Below are 20,464 nucleotides of genomic sequence, written 5' to 3' on the forward strand. Positions count from 1 at the left end.
ATTGTGATCTAGCAGATCCATCAACTTCTAATTAAATTACATTTTCTGCAAAATTTCTTAAAGGCAAAAGGTATGAAGGGCTTTGCCATGGATTCAATATGAACTTTGAAGTCCCTCGCCAACGATCTTTTTGCTTAATATTACGACTTTAATTTATTTTAAATAATTTCTCTGAAGGAAATTGAAATATTGAACTAGCAGATCCACCAACTTATAATTAAATTACATTTTCTGCAAAATTTCTTAAAGGCAAAAGGCATGAAGGGCTTTGCCATGGATTCAATATGAACTTTGAAGTCTCTCGCCAACGATCTTTGATCCTTTTTGCTTAATATTACCACTTTAATTTATTTTAAATAATTTCTCGGAAGGAAATTGAAATTGTGATCTAGCAGATCCATCAACTTCTAATTAAATTACATTTTCTGCAAAATTTCTTAAAGGCAAAAGGCATGAAGGGCTTTGCCATGGATTCAATATGAACTTTGAAGTCTCTCGCCAACGATCTTTGATCCTTTTTGCTTAGTATTACGACTTTAATTTATTTTAAATAATTTCTCTGAAGGAAATTGAAATTGTGATCTAGCAGATCAACCAACTTCTAATTAAATTACATTTTCTGCAAAATTTCTTAAAGGCAAAAGGCATGAAGGGCTTTGCCATGGATTCAATATGAACTTTGAAGTCTCTCGCCAACGATCTTTGATCCTTTTTGCTTAATATTACCACTTTAATTTATTTTAAATAATTTCTCTGAAGGAAATTGAAATTGTGATCTAGCAGATCCATCAACTTCTAATTAAATTACATTTTCTGCAAAATTTCTTAAAGGCAAAAGGCATGAAGGGCTTTGCCATGGATTCAATATGAACTTTGAAGTCTCTCGCCAACGATCTTTGATCCTTTTTGCTTAGTATTACGACTTTAATTTATTTTAAATAATTTCTCTGAAGGAAATTGAAATTGTGATCTAGCAGATCCACCAACTTCTAATTAAATTACATTTTCTGCAAAATTTCTTAAAGGCAAAAGGCATGAAGGGCTTTGCCATGGATTCAATATGAACTTTGAAGTCTCTCGCCAACGATCTTTGATCCTTTTTGCTTAATATTACCACTTTAATTTATTTTAAATAATTTCTCTGAAGGAAATTGAAATTGTGATCTAGCAGATCCATCAACTTCTAATTAAATTACATTTTCTGCAAAATTTCTTAAAGGCAAAAGGCATGAAGGGCTTTGCCATGGATTCAATATGAACTTTGAAGTCTCTCGCCAACGATCTTTGATCCTTTTTGCTTAATATTACCACTTTAATTTATTTTAAATAATTTCTCTGAAGGAAATTGAAATATTGATCTAGCAGATCAACCAACTTCTAATTAAATTACATTTTCTGCAAAATTTCTTAAAGGCAAAAGGCATGAAGGGCTTTGCCATGGATTCAATATGAACTTTGAAGTCCCTCGCCAACGATCTTTTTGCTTAATATTACGACTTTAATTTATTTTAAATAATTTCTCTGAAGGAAATTGAAATATTGAACTAGCAGATCCACCAACTTATAATTAAATTACATTTTCTGCAAAATTTCTTAAAGGCAAAAGGCATGAAGGGCTTTGCCATGGATTCAATATGAACTTTGAAGTCTCTCGCCAACGATCTTTGATCCTTTTTGCTTAATATTACCACTTTAATTTATTTTAAATAATTTCTCGGAAGGAAATTGAAATTGTGATCTAGCAGATCCATCAACTTCTAATTAAATTACATTTTCTGCAAAATTTCTTAAAGGCAAAAGGCATGAAGGGCTTTGCCATGGATTCAATATGAACTTTGAAGTCTCTCGCCAACGATCTTTGATCCTTTTTGCTTAATATTACGACTTTAATTTATTTTAAATAATTTCTCTGAAGGAAATTGAAATTGTGATCTAGCAGATCCATCAACTTCTAATTAAATTACATTTTCTGCAAAATTTCTTAAAGGCAAAAGGCATGAAGGGCTTTGCCATGGATTCAATATGAACTTTGAAGTCTCTCGCCAACGATCTTTGATCCTTTTTGCTTAATATTACCACTTTAATTTATTTTAAATAATTTCTCTGAAGGAAATTGAAATTGTGATCTAGCAGATCCATCAACTTCTAATTAAATTACATTTTCTGCAAAATTTCTTAAAGGCAAAAGGCATGAAGGGCTTTGCCATGGATTCAATATGAACTTTGAAGTCTCTCGCCAACGATCTTTGATCCTTTTTGCTTAATATTACCACTTTAATTTATTTTAAATAATTTCTCTGAAGGAAATTGAAATATTGATCTAGCAGATCAACCAACTTCTAATTAAATTACATTTTCTGCAAAATTTCTTAAAGGCAAAAGGCATGAAGGGCTTTGCCATGGATTCAATATGAACTTTGAAGTCCCTCGCCAACGATCTTTTTGCTTAATATTACGACTTTAATTTATTTTAAATAATTTCTCTGAAGGAAATTGAAATATTGAACTAGCAGATCCACCAACTTATAATTAAATTACATTTTCTGCAAAATTTCTTAAAGGCAAAAGGCATGAAGGGCTTTGCCATGGATTCAATATGAACTTTGAAGTCTCTCGCCAACGATCTTTGATCCTTTTTGCTTAATATTACCACTTTAATTTATTTTAAATAATTTCTCGGAAGGAAATTGAAATTGTGATCTAGCAGATCCATCAACTTCTAATTAAATTACATTTTCTGCAAAATTTCTTAAAGGCAAAAGGCATGAAGGGCTTTGCCATGGATTCAATATGAACTTTGAAGTCTCTCGCCAACGATCTTTGATCCTTTTTGCTTAGTATTACGACTTTAATTTATTTTAAATAATTTCTCTGAAGGAAATTGAAATTGTGATCTAGCAGATCCACCAACTTCTAATTAAATTACATTTTCTGCAAAATTTCTTAAAGGCAAAAGGCATGAAGGGCTTTGCCATGGATTCAATATGAACTTTGAAGTCTCTCGCCAACGATCTTTGATCCTTTTTGCTTAATATTACCACTTTAATTTATTTTAAATAATTTCTCTGAAGGAAATTGAAATTGTGATCTAGCAGATCCATCAACTTCTAATTAAATTACATTTTCTGCAAAATTTCTTAAAGGCAAAAGGCATGAAGGGCTTTGCCATGGATTCAATATGAACTTTGAAGTCTCTCGCCAACGATCTTTGATCCTTTTTGCTTAATATTACCACTTTAATTTATTTTAAATAATTTCTCTGAAGGAAATTGAAATTGTGATCTAGCAGATCCATCAACTTCTAATTAAATTACATTTTCTGCAAAATTTCTTAAAGGCAAAAGGCATGAAGGGCTTTGCCATGGATTCAATATGAACTTTGAAGTCTCTCGCCAACGATCTTTGATCCTTTTTGCTTAATATTACCACTTTAATTTATTTTAAATAATTTCTCTGAAGGAAATTGAAATATTGATCTAGCAGATCAACCAACTTCTAATTAAATTACATTTTCTGCAAAATTTCTTAAAGGCAAAAGGCATGAAGGGCTTTGCCATGGATTCAATATGAACTTTGAAGTCCCTCGCCAACGATCTTTTTGCTTAATATTACGACTTTAATTTATTTTAAATAATTTCTCTGAAGGAAATTGAAATTGTGATCTAGCAGATCCACCAACTTCTAATTAAATTACATTTTCTGCAAAATTTCTTAAACGCAAAAGGCATGAAGGGCTTTGCCATGGATTCAATATGAACTTTGAAGTCTCTCGCCAACGATCTTTGATCCTTTTTGCTTAATATTACCACTTTAATTTATTTTAAATAATTTCTCGGAAGGAAATTGAAATTGTGATCTAGCAGATCCATCAACTTCTAATTAAATTACATTTTCTGCAAAATTTCTTAAAGGCAAAAGGCATGAAGGGCTTTGCCATGGATTCAATATGAACTTTGAAGTCTCTCGCCAACGATCTTTGATCCTTTTTGCTTAGTATTACGACTTTAATTTATTTTAAATAATTTCTCTGAAGGAAATTGAAATTGTGATCTAGCAGATCCACCAACTTCTAATTAAATTACATTTTCTGCAAAATTTCTTAAAGGCAAAAGGCATGAAGGGCTTTGCCATGGATTCAATATGAACTTTGAAGTCTCTCGCCAACGATCTTTGATCCTTTTTGCTTAATATTACCACTTTAATTTATTTTAAATAATTTCTCTGAAGGAAATTGAAATTGTGATCTAGCAGATCCATCAACTTCTAATTAAATTACATTTTCTGCAAAATTTCTTAAAGGCAAAAGGCATGAAGGGCTTTGCCATGGATTCAATATGAACTTTGAAGTCTCTCGCCAACGATCTTTGATCCTTTTTGCTTAATATTACCACTTTAATTTATTTTAAATAATTTCTCTGAAGGAAATTGAAATATTGATCTAGCAGATCAACCAACTTCTAATTAAATTACATTTTCTGCAAAATTTCTTAAAGGCAAAAGGCATGAAGGGCTTTGCCATGGATTCAATATGAACTTTGAAGTCCCTCGCCAACGATCTTTTTGCTTAATATTACGACTTTAATTTATTTTAAATAATTTCTCTGAAGGAAATTGAAATATTGAACTAGCAGATCCACCAACTTATAATTAAATTACATTTTCTGCAAAATTTCTTAAAGGCAAAAGGCATGAAGGGCTTTGCCATGGATTCAATATGAACTTTGAAGTCTCTCGCCAACGATCTTTGATCCTTTTTGCATAATATTACCACTTTAATTTATTTTAAATAATTTCTCTGAAGGAAATTGAAATTGTGATCTAGCAGATCCACCAACTTCTAATTAAATTACATTTTCTGCAAAATTTCTTAAACGCAAAAGGCATGAAGGGCTTTGCCATGGATTCAATATGAACTTTGAAGTCTCTCGCCAACGATCTTTGATCCTTTTTGCATAATATTACCACTTTAATTTATTTTAAATAATTTCTCTGAAGGAAATTGAAATTGTGATCTAGCAGATCCACCAACTTCTAATTAAATTACATTTTCTGCAAAATTTCTTAAAGGCAAAAGGCATGAAGGGCTTTGCCATGGATTCAATATGAACTTTGAAGTCTCTCGCCAACGATCTTTGATCCTTTTTGCTTAATATTACCACTTTAATTTATTTTAAATAATTTCTCTGAAGGAAATTGAAATTGTGATCTAGCAGATCAACCAACTTCTAATTAAATTACATTTTCTGCAAAATTTCTTAAAGGCAAAAGGCATGAAGGGCTTTGCCATGGATTCAATATGAACTTTGAAGTCCCTCGCCAACGATCTTTGATCCTTTTTGCTTAATATTACCACTTTAATTTATTTTAAATAATTTCTCTGAAGGAAATTGAAAAATTGAACTAGCAGATCCACCAACTTCTAATTAAATTACATTTTCTGCAAAATTTCTTAAAGGCAAAAGGCATGAAGGGCTTTGCCATGGATTCAATATGAACTTTGAAGTCTCTCGCCAACGATCTTTGATCCTTTTTGCTTAATATTACCACTTTAATTTATTTTAAATAATTTCTCTGAAGGAAATTGAAATTGTGATCTAGCAGATCCACCAACTTCTAATTAAATTACATTTTCTGCAAAATTTCTTAAAGGCAAAAGGCATGAAGGGCTTTGCCATGGATTCAATATGAACTTTGAAGTCTCTCGCCAACGATCTTTGATCCTTTTTGCATAATATTACCACTTTAATTTATTTTAAATAATTTCTCTGAAGGAAATTGAAATTGTGGACTAGCAGATCCACCAACTTCTAATTAAATTACATTATCTGCAAAATTTCTTAAAGGCAAAAGGCATGAAGGGCTTTGCCATGGATTCAATATGAACTTTGAAGTCCCTCGCCAACGATCTTTGATCCTTTTTGCTTAATATTACCACTTTAATTTATTTTAAATAATTTCTCTGAAGGAAATTGAAATATTGATCTAGCAGATCCACCAACTTCTAATTAAATTACAGTTTCTGCAAAATTTCTTAAAGGCAAAAGGCATGAAGGGCTTTGCCATGGATTCAATATGAACTTTGAAGTCTCTCGCCAACGATCTTTGATCCTTTTTGCTTAGTATTACGACTTTAATTTATTTTAAATAATTTCTCTGAAGGAAATTGAAATTGTGATCTAGCAGATCCACCAACTTCTAATTAAATTACATTTTCTGCAAAATTTCTTAAAGGCAAAAGGCATGAAGGGCTTTGCCATGGATTCAATATGAACTTTGAAGTCTCTCGCCAACGATCTTTGATCCTTTTTGCTTAATATTACGACTTTAATTTATTTTAAATAATTTCTCTGAAGGAAATTGAAATTGTGATCTAGCAGATCCACCAACTTCTAATTAAATTACATTTTCTGCAAAATTTCTTAAAGGCAAAAGGCATGAAGGGCTTTGCCATGGATTCAATATGAACTTTGAAGTCTCTCGCCAACGATCTTTGATCCTTTTTGCTTAATATTACGACTTTAATTTATTTTAAATAATTTCTCTGAAGGAAATTGAAATTGTGATCTAGCAGATCCATCAACCTCTAATTAAATTACATTTTCTGCAAAATTTCTTAAAGGCAAAAGGCATGAAGGGCTTTGCCATGGATTCAATATGAACTTTGAAGTCTCTCGCCAACGATCTTTGATCCTTTTTGCTTAATATTACCACTTTAATTTATTTTAAATAATTTCTCTGAAGGAAATTGAAATATTGAACTAGCAGATCAACCAACTTCTAATTAAATTACATTTTCTGCAAAATTTCTTAAAGGCAAAAGGCATGAAGGGCTTTGCCATGGATTCAATATGAACTTTGAAGTCCCTCGCCAACGATCTTTTTGCTTAATATTACGACTTTAATTTATTTTAAATAATTTCTCTGAAGGAAATTGAAATATTGAACTAGCAGATCCACCAACTTATAATTAAATTACATTTTCTGCAAAATTTCTTAAAGGCAAAAGGCATGAAGGGCTTTGCCATGGATTCAATATGAACTTTGAAGTCTCTCGCCAACGATCTTTGATCCTTTTTGCATAATATTACCACTTTAATTTATTTTAAATAATTTCTCTGAAGGAAATTGAAATTGTGATCTAGCAGATCCACCAACTTCTAATTAAATTACATTTTCTGCAAAATTTCTTAAAGGCAAAAGGCATGAAGGGCTTTGCCATGGATTCAATATGAACATTGAAGTCTCTCGCCAACGATCTTTGATCCTTTTTGCTTAATATTACCACTTTAATTTATTTTAAATAATTTCTCTGAAGGAAATTGAAATTGTGATCTAGCAGATCCACCAACTTCTAATTAAATTACATTTTCTGCAAAATTTCTTAAAGGCAAAAGGCATGAAGGGCTTTGCCATGGATTCAATATGAACTTTGAAGTCTCTCGCCAACGATCTTTGATCCTTTTTGCATAATATTACCACTTTAATTTATTTTAAATAATTTCTCTGAAGGAAATTGAAATTGTGATCTAGCAGATCCATCAACTTCTAATTAAATTACATTTTCTGCAAAATTTCTTAAAGGCAAAAGGCATGAAGGGCTTTGCCATGGATTCAATATGAACTTTGAAGTCTCTCGCTAACGATCTTTGATCCTTTTTGCTTAATATTACCACTTTAATTTATTTTAAATAATTTCTCTGAAGGAAATTGAAATTGTGATCTAGCAGATCCACCAACTTCTAATTAAATTACATTTTCTGCAAAATTTCTTAAAGGCAAAAGGCATGAAGGGCTTTGCCATGGATTCAATATGAACATTGAAGTCTCTCGCCAACGATCTTTGATCCTTTTTGCTTAATATTACCACTTTAATTTATTTTAAATAATTTCTCTGAAGGAAATTGAAATTGTGATCTAGCAGATCCACCAACTTCTAATTAAATTACATTTTCTGCAAAATTTCTTAAAGGCAAAAGGTATGAAGGGCTTTGCCATGGATTCAATATGAACTTTGAAGTCCCTCGCCAACGATCTTTGATCCTTTTTGCATAATATTACCACTTTAATTTATTTTAAATAATTTCTCTGAAGGAAATTGGAATAGTGATCTGGCAGATCCACCAACGTCTAATTACATTAAATTTTCTGCAAAATTTCTTAAAGGCAAAAGGCATGAAGGGCTTTGCCATGGATTCAATATGAACTTTGAAGTCTCTCGCCAACGATCTTTTTGCTTAATATTACCACTTTAATTTATTTTAAATTATTTCTCTGAAGGAAATTGAAATTGTGATCTAGCATATCCATCAACTTCTAATTAAATTACATTTTCTGCAAAATTTCTTAAAGGCAAAAGGCATGAAGGGCTTTGCCATGGATTCAATATGAACTTTGAAGTCTCTCGCCAACGATCTTTGATCCTTTTTGCTTAATATTACCACTTTAATTTATTTTAAATTATTTCTCTGAAGGAAATTGAAATTATGATCTAGCAGAACCACCAACTTCTAATTAAATTACATTTTCTGCAAAATTTCTTAAAGGCAAAAGGCATGAAGGGCTTTGCCATGGATTCAATATGAACTTTGAAGTCTCTCGCCAACGATCTTTGATCCTTTTTGCTTCATACTACCACTTTAATTTATTTTAAATTATTTCTCTGAAGGAAATTGAAATTGTGATCTAGCAGATCCATCAACTTCTAATTAAATTACATTTTCTGCAAAATTTCTTAAAGGCAAAAGGTATGAAGGGCTTTGCCATGGATTCAATATGAACTTTGAAGTCTCTCGCCAACGATCTTTGATCCTTTTTGCTTAATATTACGACTTTAATTTATTTTAAATAATTTCTCTGAAGGAAATTGAAATATTGAACTAGCAGATCCACCAACTTATAATTAAATTACATTTTCTGCAAAATTTCTTAAAGGCAAAAGGCATGAAGGGCTTTGCCATGGATTCAATATGAACTTTGAAGTCTCTCGCCAACGATCTTTGATCCTTTTTGCATAATATTACCACTTTAATTTATTTTAAATAATTTCTCTGAAGGAAACTGAAATTGTGATCTAGCAGATCCACCAACTTCTAATTAAATTACATTTTCTGCAAAATTTCTTAAAGGCAAAAGGCATGAAGGGCTTTGCCATGGATTCAATATGAACTTTGAAGTCTCTCGCTAACGATCTTTGATCCTTTTTGCTTAATATTACCACTTTAATTTATTTTAAATAATTTCTCTGAAGGAAATTGAAATTGTGATCTAGCAGATCCACCAACTTCTAATTAAATTACATTTTCTGCAAAATTTCTTAAAGGCAAAAGGCATGAAGGGCTTTGCCATGGATTCAATATGAACTTTGAAGTCTCTCGCCAACGATCTTTTTGCTTAATATTACCACTTTAATTTATTTTAAATAATTTCTCTGAAGGAAATTGAAATTGTGATCTAGCATATCCATCAACTTCTAATTAAATTACATTTTCTGCAAAATTTCTTAAAGGCAAAAGGCATGAAGGGCTTTGCCATGGATTCAATATGAACTTTGAAGTCTCTCGCCAACGATCTTTGATCCTTTTTGCATAATATTACCACTTTAATTTATTTTAAATAATTTCTCTGAAGGAAACTGAAATTGTGATCTAGCAGATCCACCAACTTCTAATTAAATTACATTTTCTGCAAAATTTCTTAAAGGCAAAAGGTATGAAGGGCTTTGCCATGGATTCAATATGAACTTTGAAGTCCCTCGCCAACGATCTTTGATCCTTTTTGCATAATATTACCACTTTAATTTATTTTAAATAATTTCTCTGAAGGAAATTGGAATAGTGATCTGGCAGATCCACCAACGTCTAATTACATTAAATTTTCTGCAAAATTTCTTAAAGGCAAAAGGCATGAAGGGCTTTGCCATGGATTCAATATGAACTTTGAAGTCTCTCGCCAACGATCTTTTTGCTTAATATTACCACTTTAATTTATTTTAAATTATTTCTCTGAAGGAAATTGAAATTGTGATCTAGAAGGAAATTGAAATTGTGATATCCATCAACTTCTAATTAAATTACATTTTCTGCAAAATTTCTTAAAGGCAAAAGGCATGAAGGGCTTTGCCATGGATTCAATATGAACTTTGAAGTCTCTCGCCAACGATCTTTGATCCTTTTTGCTTAATATTACCACTTTAATTTATTTTAAATAATTTCTCTGAAGGAAATTGAAATTGTGATCTAGCAGATCCACCAACTTCTAATTAAATTACATTTTCTGCAAAATTTCTTAAAGGCAAAAGGCATGAAGGGCTTTGCCATGGATTCAATATGAACTTTGAAGTCTCTCGCCAACGATCTTTGATCCTTTTTGCTTAATATTACCACTTTAATTTATTTTAAATAATTTCTCTGAAGGAAATTGAAATTGTGATCTAGCAGATCCACCAACTTCTAATTAAATTACATTTTCTGCAAAATTTCTTAAAGGCAAAAGACATGAAGGGCTTTGCCATGGATTCAATATGAACTTTGAAGTCTCTCGCCAACGACCTTTGATCCTTTTTGCTTAATATTACCACTTTAATTTATTTTAAATAATTTCTCTGAAGGAAATTGAAATTGTGATCTAGCAGATCCACCAACTTCTAATTAAATTACATTTTCTGCAAAATTTCTTAAAGGCAAAAGGCATGAAGGGCTTTGCCATGGATTCAATATGAACTTTGAAGTCTCTCGCCAACGATCTTTGATCCTTTTTGCTTAATATTACCACTTTAATTTATTTTAAATAATTTCTCTGAAGGAAATTGAAATTGTGATCTAGCAGATCCACCAACTTCTAATTAAATTACATTTTCTGCAAAATTTCTTAAAGGCAAAAGGCATGAAGGGCTTTGCCATGGATTCAATATGAACTTTGAAGTCTCTCGCCAACGACCTTTGATCCTTTTTGCATAATATTACCACTTTAATTTATTTTAAATAATTTCTCTGAAGGAAATTGAAATTGTGATCTAGCAGATCCACCAACTTCTAATTAAATTACATTTTCTGCAAAATTTCTTAAAGGCAAAAGGCATGAAGGGCTTTGCCATGGATTCAATATGAACTTTGAAGTCTCTCGCCAACGATCTTTGATCCTTTTTGCATAATATTACCACTTTAATTTATTTTAAATAATTTCTCTGAAGGAAATTGAAATATTGATCTAGCAGATCAACCAACTTCTAATTAAATTACATTTTCTGCAAAATTTCTTAAAGGCAAAAGGCATGAAGGGCTTTGCCATGGATTCAATATGAACTTTGAAGTCTCTCGCCAACGATCTTTGATCCTTTTTGCTTAATATTACCACTTTAATTTATTTTAAATAATTTCTCTGAAGGAAATTCAAATTGTGATCTAGCAGATCCATCAACTTCTAATTAAATTACATTTTCTGCAAAATTTCTTAAAGGCAAAAGGCATGAAGGGCTTTGCCATGGATTCAATATGAACTTTGAAGTCTCTCGCCAACGATCTTTGATCCTTTTTGCTTAATATTACCACTTTAATTTATTTTAAATTATTTCTCTGAAGGAAATTGAAATTGTGATCTAGCAGATCCATCAACTTCTAATTAAATTACATTTTCTGCAAAATTTCTTAAAGGCAAAAGGTATGAAGGGCTTTGCCATGGATTCAATATGAACTTTGAAGTCTCTCGCCAACGATCTTTGATCCTTTTTGCTTAATATTACGACTTTAATTTATTTTAAATAATTTCTCTGAAGGAAATTGAAATATTGAACTAGCAGATCCACCAACTTATAATTAAATTACATTTTCTGCAAAATTTCTTAAAGGCAAAAGGCATGAAGGGCTTTGCCATGGATTCAATATGAACTTTGAAGTCTCTCGCCAACGATCTTTGATCCTTTTTGCATAATATTACCACTTTAATTTATTTTAAATAATTTCTCTGAAGGAAACTGAAATTGTGATCTAGCAGATCCACCAACTTCTAATTAAATTACATTTTCTGCAAAATTTCTTAAAGGCAAAAGGCATGAAGGGCTTTGCCATGGATTCAATATGAACTTTGAAGTCTCTCGCTAACGATCTTTGATCCTTTTTGCTTAATATTACCACTTTAATTTATTTTAAATAATTTCTCTGAAGGAAATTGAAATTGTGATCTAGCAGATCCACCAACTTCTAATTAAATTACATTTTCTGCAAAATTTCTTAAAGGCAAAAGGCATGAAGGGCTTTGCCATGGATTCAATATGAACTTTGAAGTCTCTCGCCAACGATCTTTTTGCTTAATATTACCACTTTAATTTATTTTAAATTATTTCTCTGAAGGAAATTGAAATTGTGATCTAGCATATCCATCAACTTCTAATTAAATTACATTTTCTGCAAAATTTCTTAAAGGCAAAAGGCATGAAGGGCTTTGCCATGGATTCAATATGAACTTTGAAGTCTCTCGCCAACGATCTTTGATCCTTTTTGCATAATATTACCACTTTAATTTATTTTAAATAATTTCTCTGAAGGAAACTGAAATTGTGATCTAGCAGATCCACCAACTTCTAATTAAATTACATTTTCTGCAAAATTTCTTAAAGGCAAAAGGTATGAAGGGCTTTGCCATGGATTCAATATGAACTTTGAAGTCCCTCGCCAACGATCTTTGATCCTTTTTGCATAATATTACCACTTTAATTTATTTTAAATAATTTCTCTGAAGGAAATTGGAATAGTGATCTGGCAGATCCACCAACGTCTAATTACATTAAATTTTCTGCAAAATTTCTTAAAGGCAAAAGGCATGAAGGGCTTTGCCATGGATTCAATATGAACTTTGAAGTCTCTCGCCAACGATCTTTTTGCTTAATATTACCACTTTAATTTATTTTAAATTATTTCTCTGAAGGAAATTGAAATTGTGATCTAGCATATCCATCAACTTCTAATTAAATTACATTTTCTGCAAAATTTCTTAAAGGCAAAAGGCATGAAGGGCTTTGCCATGGATTCAATATGAACTTTGAAGTCTCTCGCCAACGATCTTTGATCCTTTTTGCTTAATATTACCACTTTAATTTATTTTAAATAATTTCTCTGAAGGAAATTGAAATTGTGATCTAGCAGATCCACCAACTTCTAATTAAATTACATTTTCTGCAAAATTTCTTAAAGGCAAAAGGCATGAAGGGCTTTGCCATGGATTCAATATGAACTTTGAAGTCTCTCGCCAACGATCTTTGATCCTTTTTGCTTAATATTACCACTTTAATTTATTTTAAATAATTTCTCTGAAGGAAATTGAAATTGTGATCTAGCAGATCCACCAACTTCTAATTAAATTACATTTTCTGCAAAATTTCTTAAAGGCAAAAGACATGAAGGGCTTTGCCATGGATTCAATATGAACTTTGAAGTCTCTCGCCAACGACCTTTGATCCTTTTTGCTTAATATTACCACTTTAATTTATTTTAAATAATTTCTCTGAAGGAAATTGAAATTGTGATCTAGCAGATCCACCAACTTCTAATTAAATTACATTTTCTGCAAAATTTCTTAAAGGCAAAAGGCATGAAGGGCTTTGCCATGGATTCAATATGAACTTTGAAGTCTCTCGCCAACGATCTTTGATCCTTTTTGCTTAATATTACCACTTTAATTTATTTTAAATAATTTCTCTGAAGGAAATTGAAATTGTGATCTAGCAGATCCACCAACTTCTAATTAAATTACATTTTCTGCAAAATTTCTTAAAGGCAAAAGGCATGAAGGGCTTTGCCATGGATTCAATATGAACTTTGAAGTCTCTCGCCAACGACCTTTGATCCTTTTTGCATAATATTACCACTTTAATTTATTTTAAATAATTTCTCTGAAGGAAATTGAAATTGTGATCTAGCAGATCCACCAACTTCTAATTAAATTACATTTTCTGCAAAATTTCTTAAAGGCAAAAGGCATGAAGGGCTTTGCCATGGATTCAATATGAACTTTGAAGTCTCTCGCCAACGATCTTTGATCCTTTTTGCATAATATTACCACTTTAATTTATTTTAAATAATTTCTCTGAAGGAAATTGAAATATTGATCTAGCAGATCAACCAACTTCTAATTAAATTACATTTTCTGCAAAATTTCTTTGAAGGGCTTTGCCATGGATTCAATATGAACTTTGAAGTCTCTCGCCAACGATCTTTGATCCTTTTTGCATGAAGGGCTTTGCCATGGATTCAATATGAACTTTGAAGTCTCTCGCCAACGATCTTTGATCCTTTTTGCTTAATATTACCACTTTAATTTATTTTAAATAATTTCTCTGAAGGAAATTGAAATTGTGATCTAGCAGATCCATCAACTTCTAATTAAATTACATTTTCTGCAAAATTTCTTAAAGGCAAAAGGCATGAAGGGCTTTGCCATGGATTCAATATGAACTTTGAAGTCTCTCGCCAACGATCTTTGATCCTTTTTGCTTAATATTACCACTTTAATTTATTTTAAATTATTTCTCTGAAGGAAATTGAAATTATGATCTAGCAGAACCACCAACTTCTAATTAAATTACATTTTCTGCAAAATTTCTTAAAGGCAAAAGGCATGAAGGGCTTTGCCATGGATTCAATATGAACTTTGAAGTCTCTCGCCAACGATCTTTGATCCTTTTTGCTTCATACTACCACTTTAATTTATTTTAAATTATTTCTCTGAAGGAAATTGAAATTGTGATCTAGCAGATCCACCAACTTCTAATTAAATTACATTTTCTGCAAAATTTCTTAAAGGCAAAAGGCATGAAGGGCTTTGCCATGGATTCAATATGAACTTTGAAGTCTCTCGCCAACGATCTTTGATCCTTTTTGCTTAATATTACGACTTTAATTTATTTTAAATAATTTCTCTGAAGGAAATTGAAATATTGAACTAGCAGATCCACCAACTTATAATTAAATTACATTTTCTGCAAAATTTCTTAAAGGCAAAAGGCATGAAGGGCTTTGCCATGGATTCAATATGAACTTTGAAGTCTCTCGCCAACGATCTTTGATCCTTTTTGCATAATATTACCACTTTAATTTATTTTAAATAATTTCTCTGAAGGAAATTGAAATTGTGATCTGGCAGATCCACCAACTTCTAATTAAATTACATTTTCTGCAAAATTTCTTAAAGGCAAAAGGCATGAAGGGCTTTGCCATGGATTCAATATGAACTTTGAAGTCTCTCGCCAACGATCTTTTTGCTTAATATTACCACTTTAATTTATTTTAAATTATTTCTCTGAAGGAAATTGAAATTGTGATCTAGCATATCCATCAACTTCTAATTAAATTACATTTTCTGCAAAATTTCTTAAAGGCAAAAGGCATGAAGGGCTTTGCCATGGATTCAATATGAACTTTGAAGTCTCTCGCCAACGATCTTTGATCCTTTTTGCATAATATTACCACTTTAATTTATTTTAAATAATTTCTCTGAAGGAAACTGAAATTGTGATCTAGCAGATCCACCAACTTCTAATTAAATTACATTTTCTGCAAAATTTCTTAAAGGCAAAAGGTATGAAGGGCTTTGCCATGGATTCAATATGAACTTTGAAGTCCCTCGCCAACGATCTTTGATCCTCTTTGCATAATATTACCACTTTAATTTATTTTAAATAATTTCTCTGAAGGAAATTGAAATTGTGATCTAGCAGATCCACCAACTTCTAATTAAATTACATTTTCTGCAAAATTTCTTAAAGGCAAAAGGCATGAAGGGCTTTGCCATGGATTCAATATGAACTTTGAAGTCCCTCGCCAACGATCTTTGATCCTTTTTGCATAATATTACCACTTTAATTTATTTTAAATAATTTCTCTGAAGGAAATTGGAATAGTGATCTGGCAGATCCACCAACGTCTAATTACATTAAATTTTCTGCAAAATTTCTTAAAGGCAAAAGGCATGAAGGGCTTTGCCATGGATTCAATATGAACTTTGAAGTCTCTCGCCAACGATCTTTTTGCTTAATATTACCACTTTAATTTATTTTAAATTATTTCTCTGAAGGAAATTGAAATTGTGATCTAGCATATCCATCAACTTCTAATTAAATTACATTTTCTGCAAAATTTCTTAAAGGCAAAAGGCATGAAGGGCTTTGCCATGGATTCAATATGAACTTTGAAGTCTCTCGCCAACGATCTTTGATCCTTTTTGCTTAATATTACCACTTTAATTTATTTTAAATAATTTCTCTGAAGGAAATTGAAATTGTGATCTAGCAGATCCACCAACTTCTAATTAAATTACATTTTCTGCAAAATTTCTTAAAGGCAAAAGGCATGAAGGGCTTTGCCATGGATTCAATATGAACTTTGAAGTCTCTCGCCAACGATCTTTGATCCTTTTTGCTTAATATTACCACTTTAATTTATTTTAAATAATTTCTCTGAAGGAAATTGAAATTGTGATCTAGCAGATCCACCAACTTCTAATTAAATTACATTTTCTGCAAAATTTCTTAAAGGCAAAAGACATGAAGGGCTTTGCCATGGATTCAATATGAACTTTGAAGTCTCTCGCCAACGACCTTTGATCCTTTTTGCTTAATATTACCACTTTAATTTATTTTAAATAATTTCTCTGAAGGAAATTGAAATTGTGATCTAGCAGATCCACCAACTTCTAATTAAATTACATTTTCTGCAAAATTTCTTAAAGGCAAAAGGCATGAAGGGCTTTGCCATGGATTCAATATGAACTTTGAAGTCTCTCGCCAACGATCTTTGATCCTTTTTGCTTAATATTACCACTTTAATTTATTTTAAATAATTTCTCTGAAGGAAATTGAAATTGTGATCTAGCAGATCCACCAACTTCTAATTAAATTACATTTTCTGCAAAATTTCTTAAAGGCAAAAGGCATGAAGGGCTTTGCCATGGATTCAATATGAACTTTGAAGTCTCTCGCCAACGACCTTTGATCCTTTTTGCATAATATTACCACTTTAATTTATTTTAAATAATTTCTCTGAAGGAAATTGAAATTGTGATCTAGCAGATCCACCAACTTCTAATTAAATTACATTTTCTGCAAAATTTCTTAAAGGCAAAAGGCATGAAGGGCTTTGCCATGGATTCAATATGAACTTTGAAGTCTCTCGCCAACGATCTTTGATCCTTTTTGCATAATATTACCACTTTAATTTATTTTAAATAATTTCTCTGAAGGAAATTGAAATATTGATCTAGCAGATCAACCAACTTCTAATTAAATTACATTTTCTGCAAAATTTCTTAAAGGCAAAAGGCATGAAGGGCTTTGCCATGGATTCAATATGAACTTTGAAGTCTCTCGCCAACGATCTTTGATCCTTTTTGCTTAATATTACCACTTTAATTTATTTTAAATAATTTCTCTGAAGGAAATTGAAATTGTGATCTAGCAGATCCATCAACTTCTAATTAAATTACATTTTCTGATTCAATATGAACTTTGAAGTCTCTCGCCAACGATCTTTGATCCTTTTTGCTTAATATTACCACTTTAATTTATTTTAAATAATTTCTCTGAAGGAAATTGAAATTGTGATCTAGCAGATCCATCAACTTCTAATTAAATTACATTTTCTGCAAAATTTCTTAAAGGCAAAAGGCATGAAGGGCTTTGCCATGGATTCAATATGAACTTTGAAGTCTCTCGCCAACGATCTTTGATCCTTTTTGCTTAATATTACCACTTTAATTTATTTTAAATTATTTCTCTGAAGGAAATTGAAATTATGATCTAGCAGAACCACCAACTTCTAATTAAATTACATTTTCTGCAAAATTTCTTAAAGGCAAAAGGCATGAAGGGCTTTGCCATGGATTCAATATGAACTTTGAAGTCTCTCGCCAACGATCTTTGATCCTTTTTGCTTCATACTACCACTTTAATTTATTTTAAATTATTTCTCTGAAGGAAATTGAAATTGTGATCTAGCAGATCCACCAACTTCTAATTAAATTACATTTTCTGCAAAATTTCTTAAAGGCAAAAGGCATGAAGGGCTTTGCCATGGATTCAATATGAACTTTGAAGTCTCTCGCCAACGATCTTTGATCCTTTTTGCTTAATATTACGACTTTAATTTATTTTAAATAATTTCTCTGAAGGAAATTGAAATATTGAACTAGCAGATCCACCAACTTATAATTAAATTACATTTTCTGCAAAATTTCTTAAAGGCAAAAGGCATGAAGGGCTTTGCCATGGATTCAATATGAACTTTGAAGTCTCTCGCCAACGATCTTTGATCCTTTTTGCATAATATTACCACTTTAATTTATTTTAAATAATTTCTCTGAAGGAAACTGAAATTGTGATCTAGCAGATCCACCAACTTCTAATTAAATTACATTTTCTGCAAAATTTCTTAAAGGCAAAAGGCATGAAGGGCTTTGCCATGGATTCAATATGAACTTTGAAGTCTCTCGCTAACGATCTTTGATCCTTTTTGCTTAATATTACCACTTTAATTTATTTTAAATAATTTCTCTGAAGGAAATTGAAATTGTGATCTAGCAGATCCACCAACTTCTAATTAAATTACATTTTCTGCAAAATTTCTTAAAGGCAAAAGGCATGAAGGGCTTTGCCATGGATTCAATATGAACATTGAAGTCTCTCGCCAACGATCTTTGATCCTTTTTGCTTAATATTACGACTTTAATTTATTTTAAATAATTTCTCTGAAGGAAATTGAAATTGTGATCTAGCAGATCCACCAACTTCTAATTAAATTACATTTTCTGCAAAATTTCTTAAAGGCAAAAGGCATGAAGGGCTTTGCCATGGATTCAATATGAACTTTGAAGTCCCTCGCCAACGATCTTTTTGCTTAATATTACGACTTTAATTTATTTTAAATAATTTCTCTGAAGGAAATTGAAATATTGAACTAGCAGATCCATCAACTTATAATTAAATTACATTTTCTGCAAAATTTCTTAAAGGCAAAAGGCATGAAGGGCTTTGCCATGGATTCAATATGAACATTGAAGTCTCTCGCCAACGATCTTTGATCCTTTTTGCTTCATACTACCACTTTAATTTATTTTAAATTATTTCTCTGAAGGAAATTGAAATTGTGATCTAGCAGATCCATCAACTTCTAATTAAATTACATTTTCTGCAAAATTTCTTAAAGGCAAAAGGTATGAAGGGCTTTGCCATGGATTCAATATGAACTTTGAAGTCTCTCGCCAACGATCTTTGATCCTTTTTGCTTAATATTACGACTTTAATTTATTTTAAATAATTTCTCTGAAGGAAATTGAAATATTGAACTAGCAGATCCACCAACTTATAATTAAATTACATTTTCTGCAAAATTTCTTAAAGGCAAAAGGCATGAAGGGCTTTGCCATGGATTCAATATGAACTTTGAAGTCTCTCGCCAACGATCTTTGATCCTTTTTGCATAATATTACCACTTTAATTTATTTTAAATAATTTCTCTGAAGGAAACTGAAATTGTGATCTAGCAGATCCACCAACTTCTAATTAAATTACATTTTCTGCAAAATTTCTTAAAGGCAAAAGGCATGAAGGGCTTTGCCATGGATTCAATATGAACTTTGAAGTCTCTCGCTAACGATCTTTGATCCTTTTTGCTTAATATTACCACTTTAATTTATTTTAAATAATTTCTCTGAAGGAAATTGAAATTGTGATCTAGCAGATCCACCAACTTCTAATTAAATTACATTTTCTGCAAAATTTCTTAAAGGCAAAAGGCATGAAGGGCTTTGCCATGGATTCAATATGAACATTGAAGTCTCTCGCCAACGATCTTTGATCCTTTTTGCTTAATATTACGACTTTAATTTATTTTAAATAATTTCTCTGAAGGAAATTGAAATTGTGATCTAGCAGATCCACCAACTTCTAATTAAATTACATTTTCTGCAAAATTTCTTAAAGGCAAAAGGCATGAAGGGCTTTGCCATGGATTCAATATGAACTTTGAAGTCCCTCGCCAACGATCTTTTTGCTTAATATTACGACTTTAATTTATTTTAAATAATTTCTCTGAAGGAAATTGAAATATTGAACTAGCAGATCCATCAACTTATAATTAAATTACATTTTCTGCAAAATTTCTTAAAGGCAAAAGGCATGAAGGGCTTTGCCATGGATTCAATATGAACTTTGAAGTCTCTCGCCAACGATCTTTGATCCTTTTTGCTTAATATTACCACTTTAATTTATTTTAAATTATTTCTCTGAAGGAAATTGAAATTATGATCTAGCAGAACCACCAACTTCTAATTAAATTACATTTTCTGCAAAATTTCTTAAAGGCAAAAGGCATGAAGGGCTTTGCCATGGATTCAATATGAACTTTGAAGTCTCTCGCCAACGATCTTTGATCCTTTTTGCTTCATACTACCACTTTAATTTATTTTAAATTATTTCTCTGAA

Source organism: Phlebotomus papatasi, unplaced genomic scaffold, assembly GCF_024763615.1.
Source record: "Phlebotomus papatasi isolate M1 unplaced genomic scaffold, Ppap_2.1 HiC_scaffold_17, whole genome shotgun sequence".
NCBI classification, from domain to species: domain Eukaryota; kingdom Metazoa; phylum Arthropoda; class Insecta; order Diptera; family Psychodidae; genus Phlebotomus; species Phlebotomus papatasi.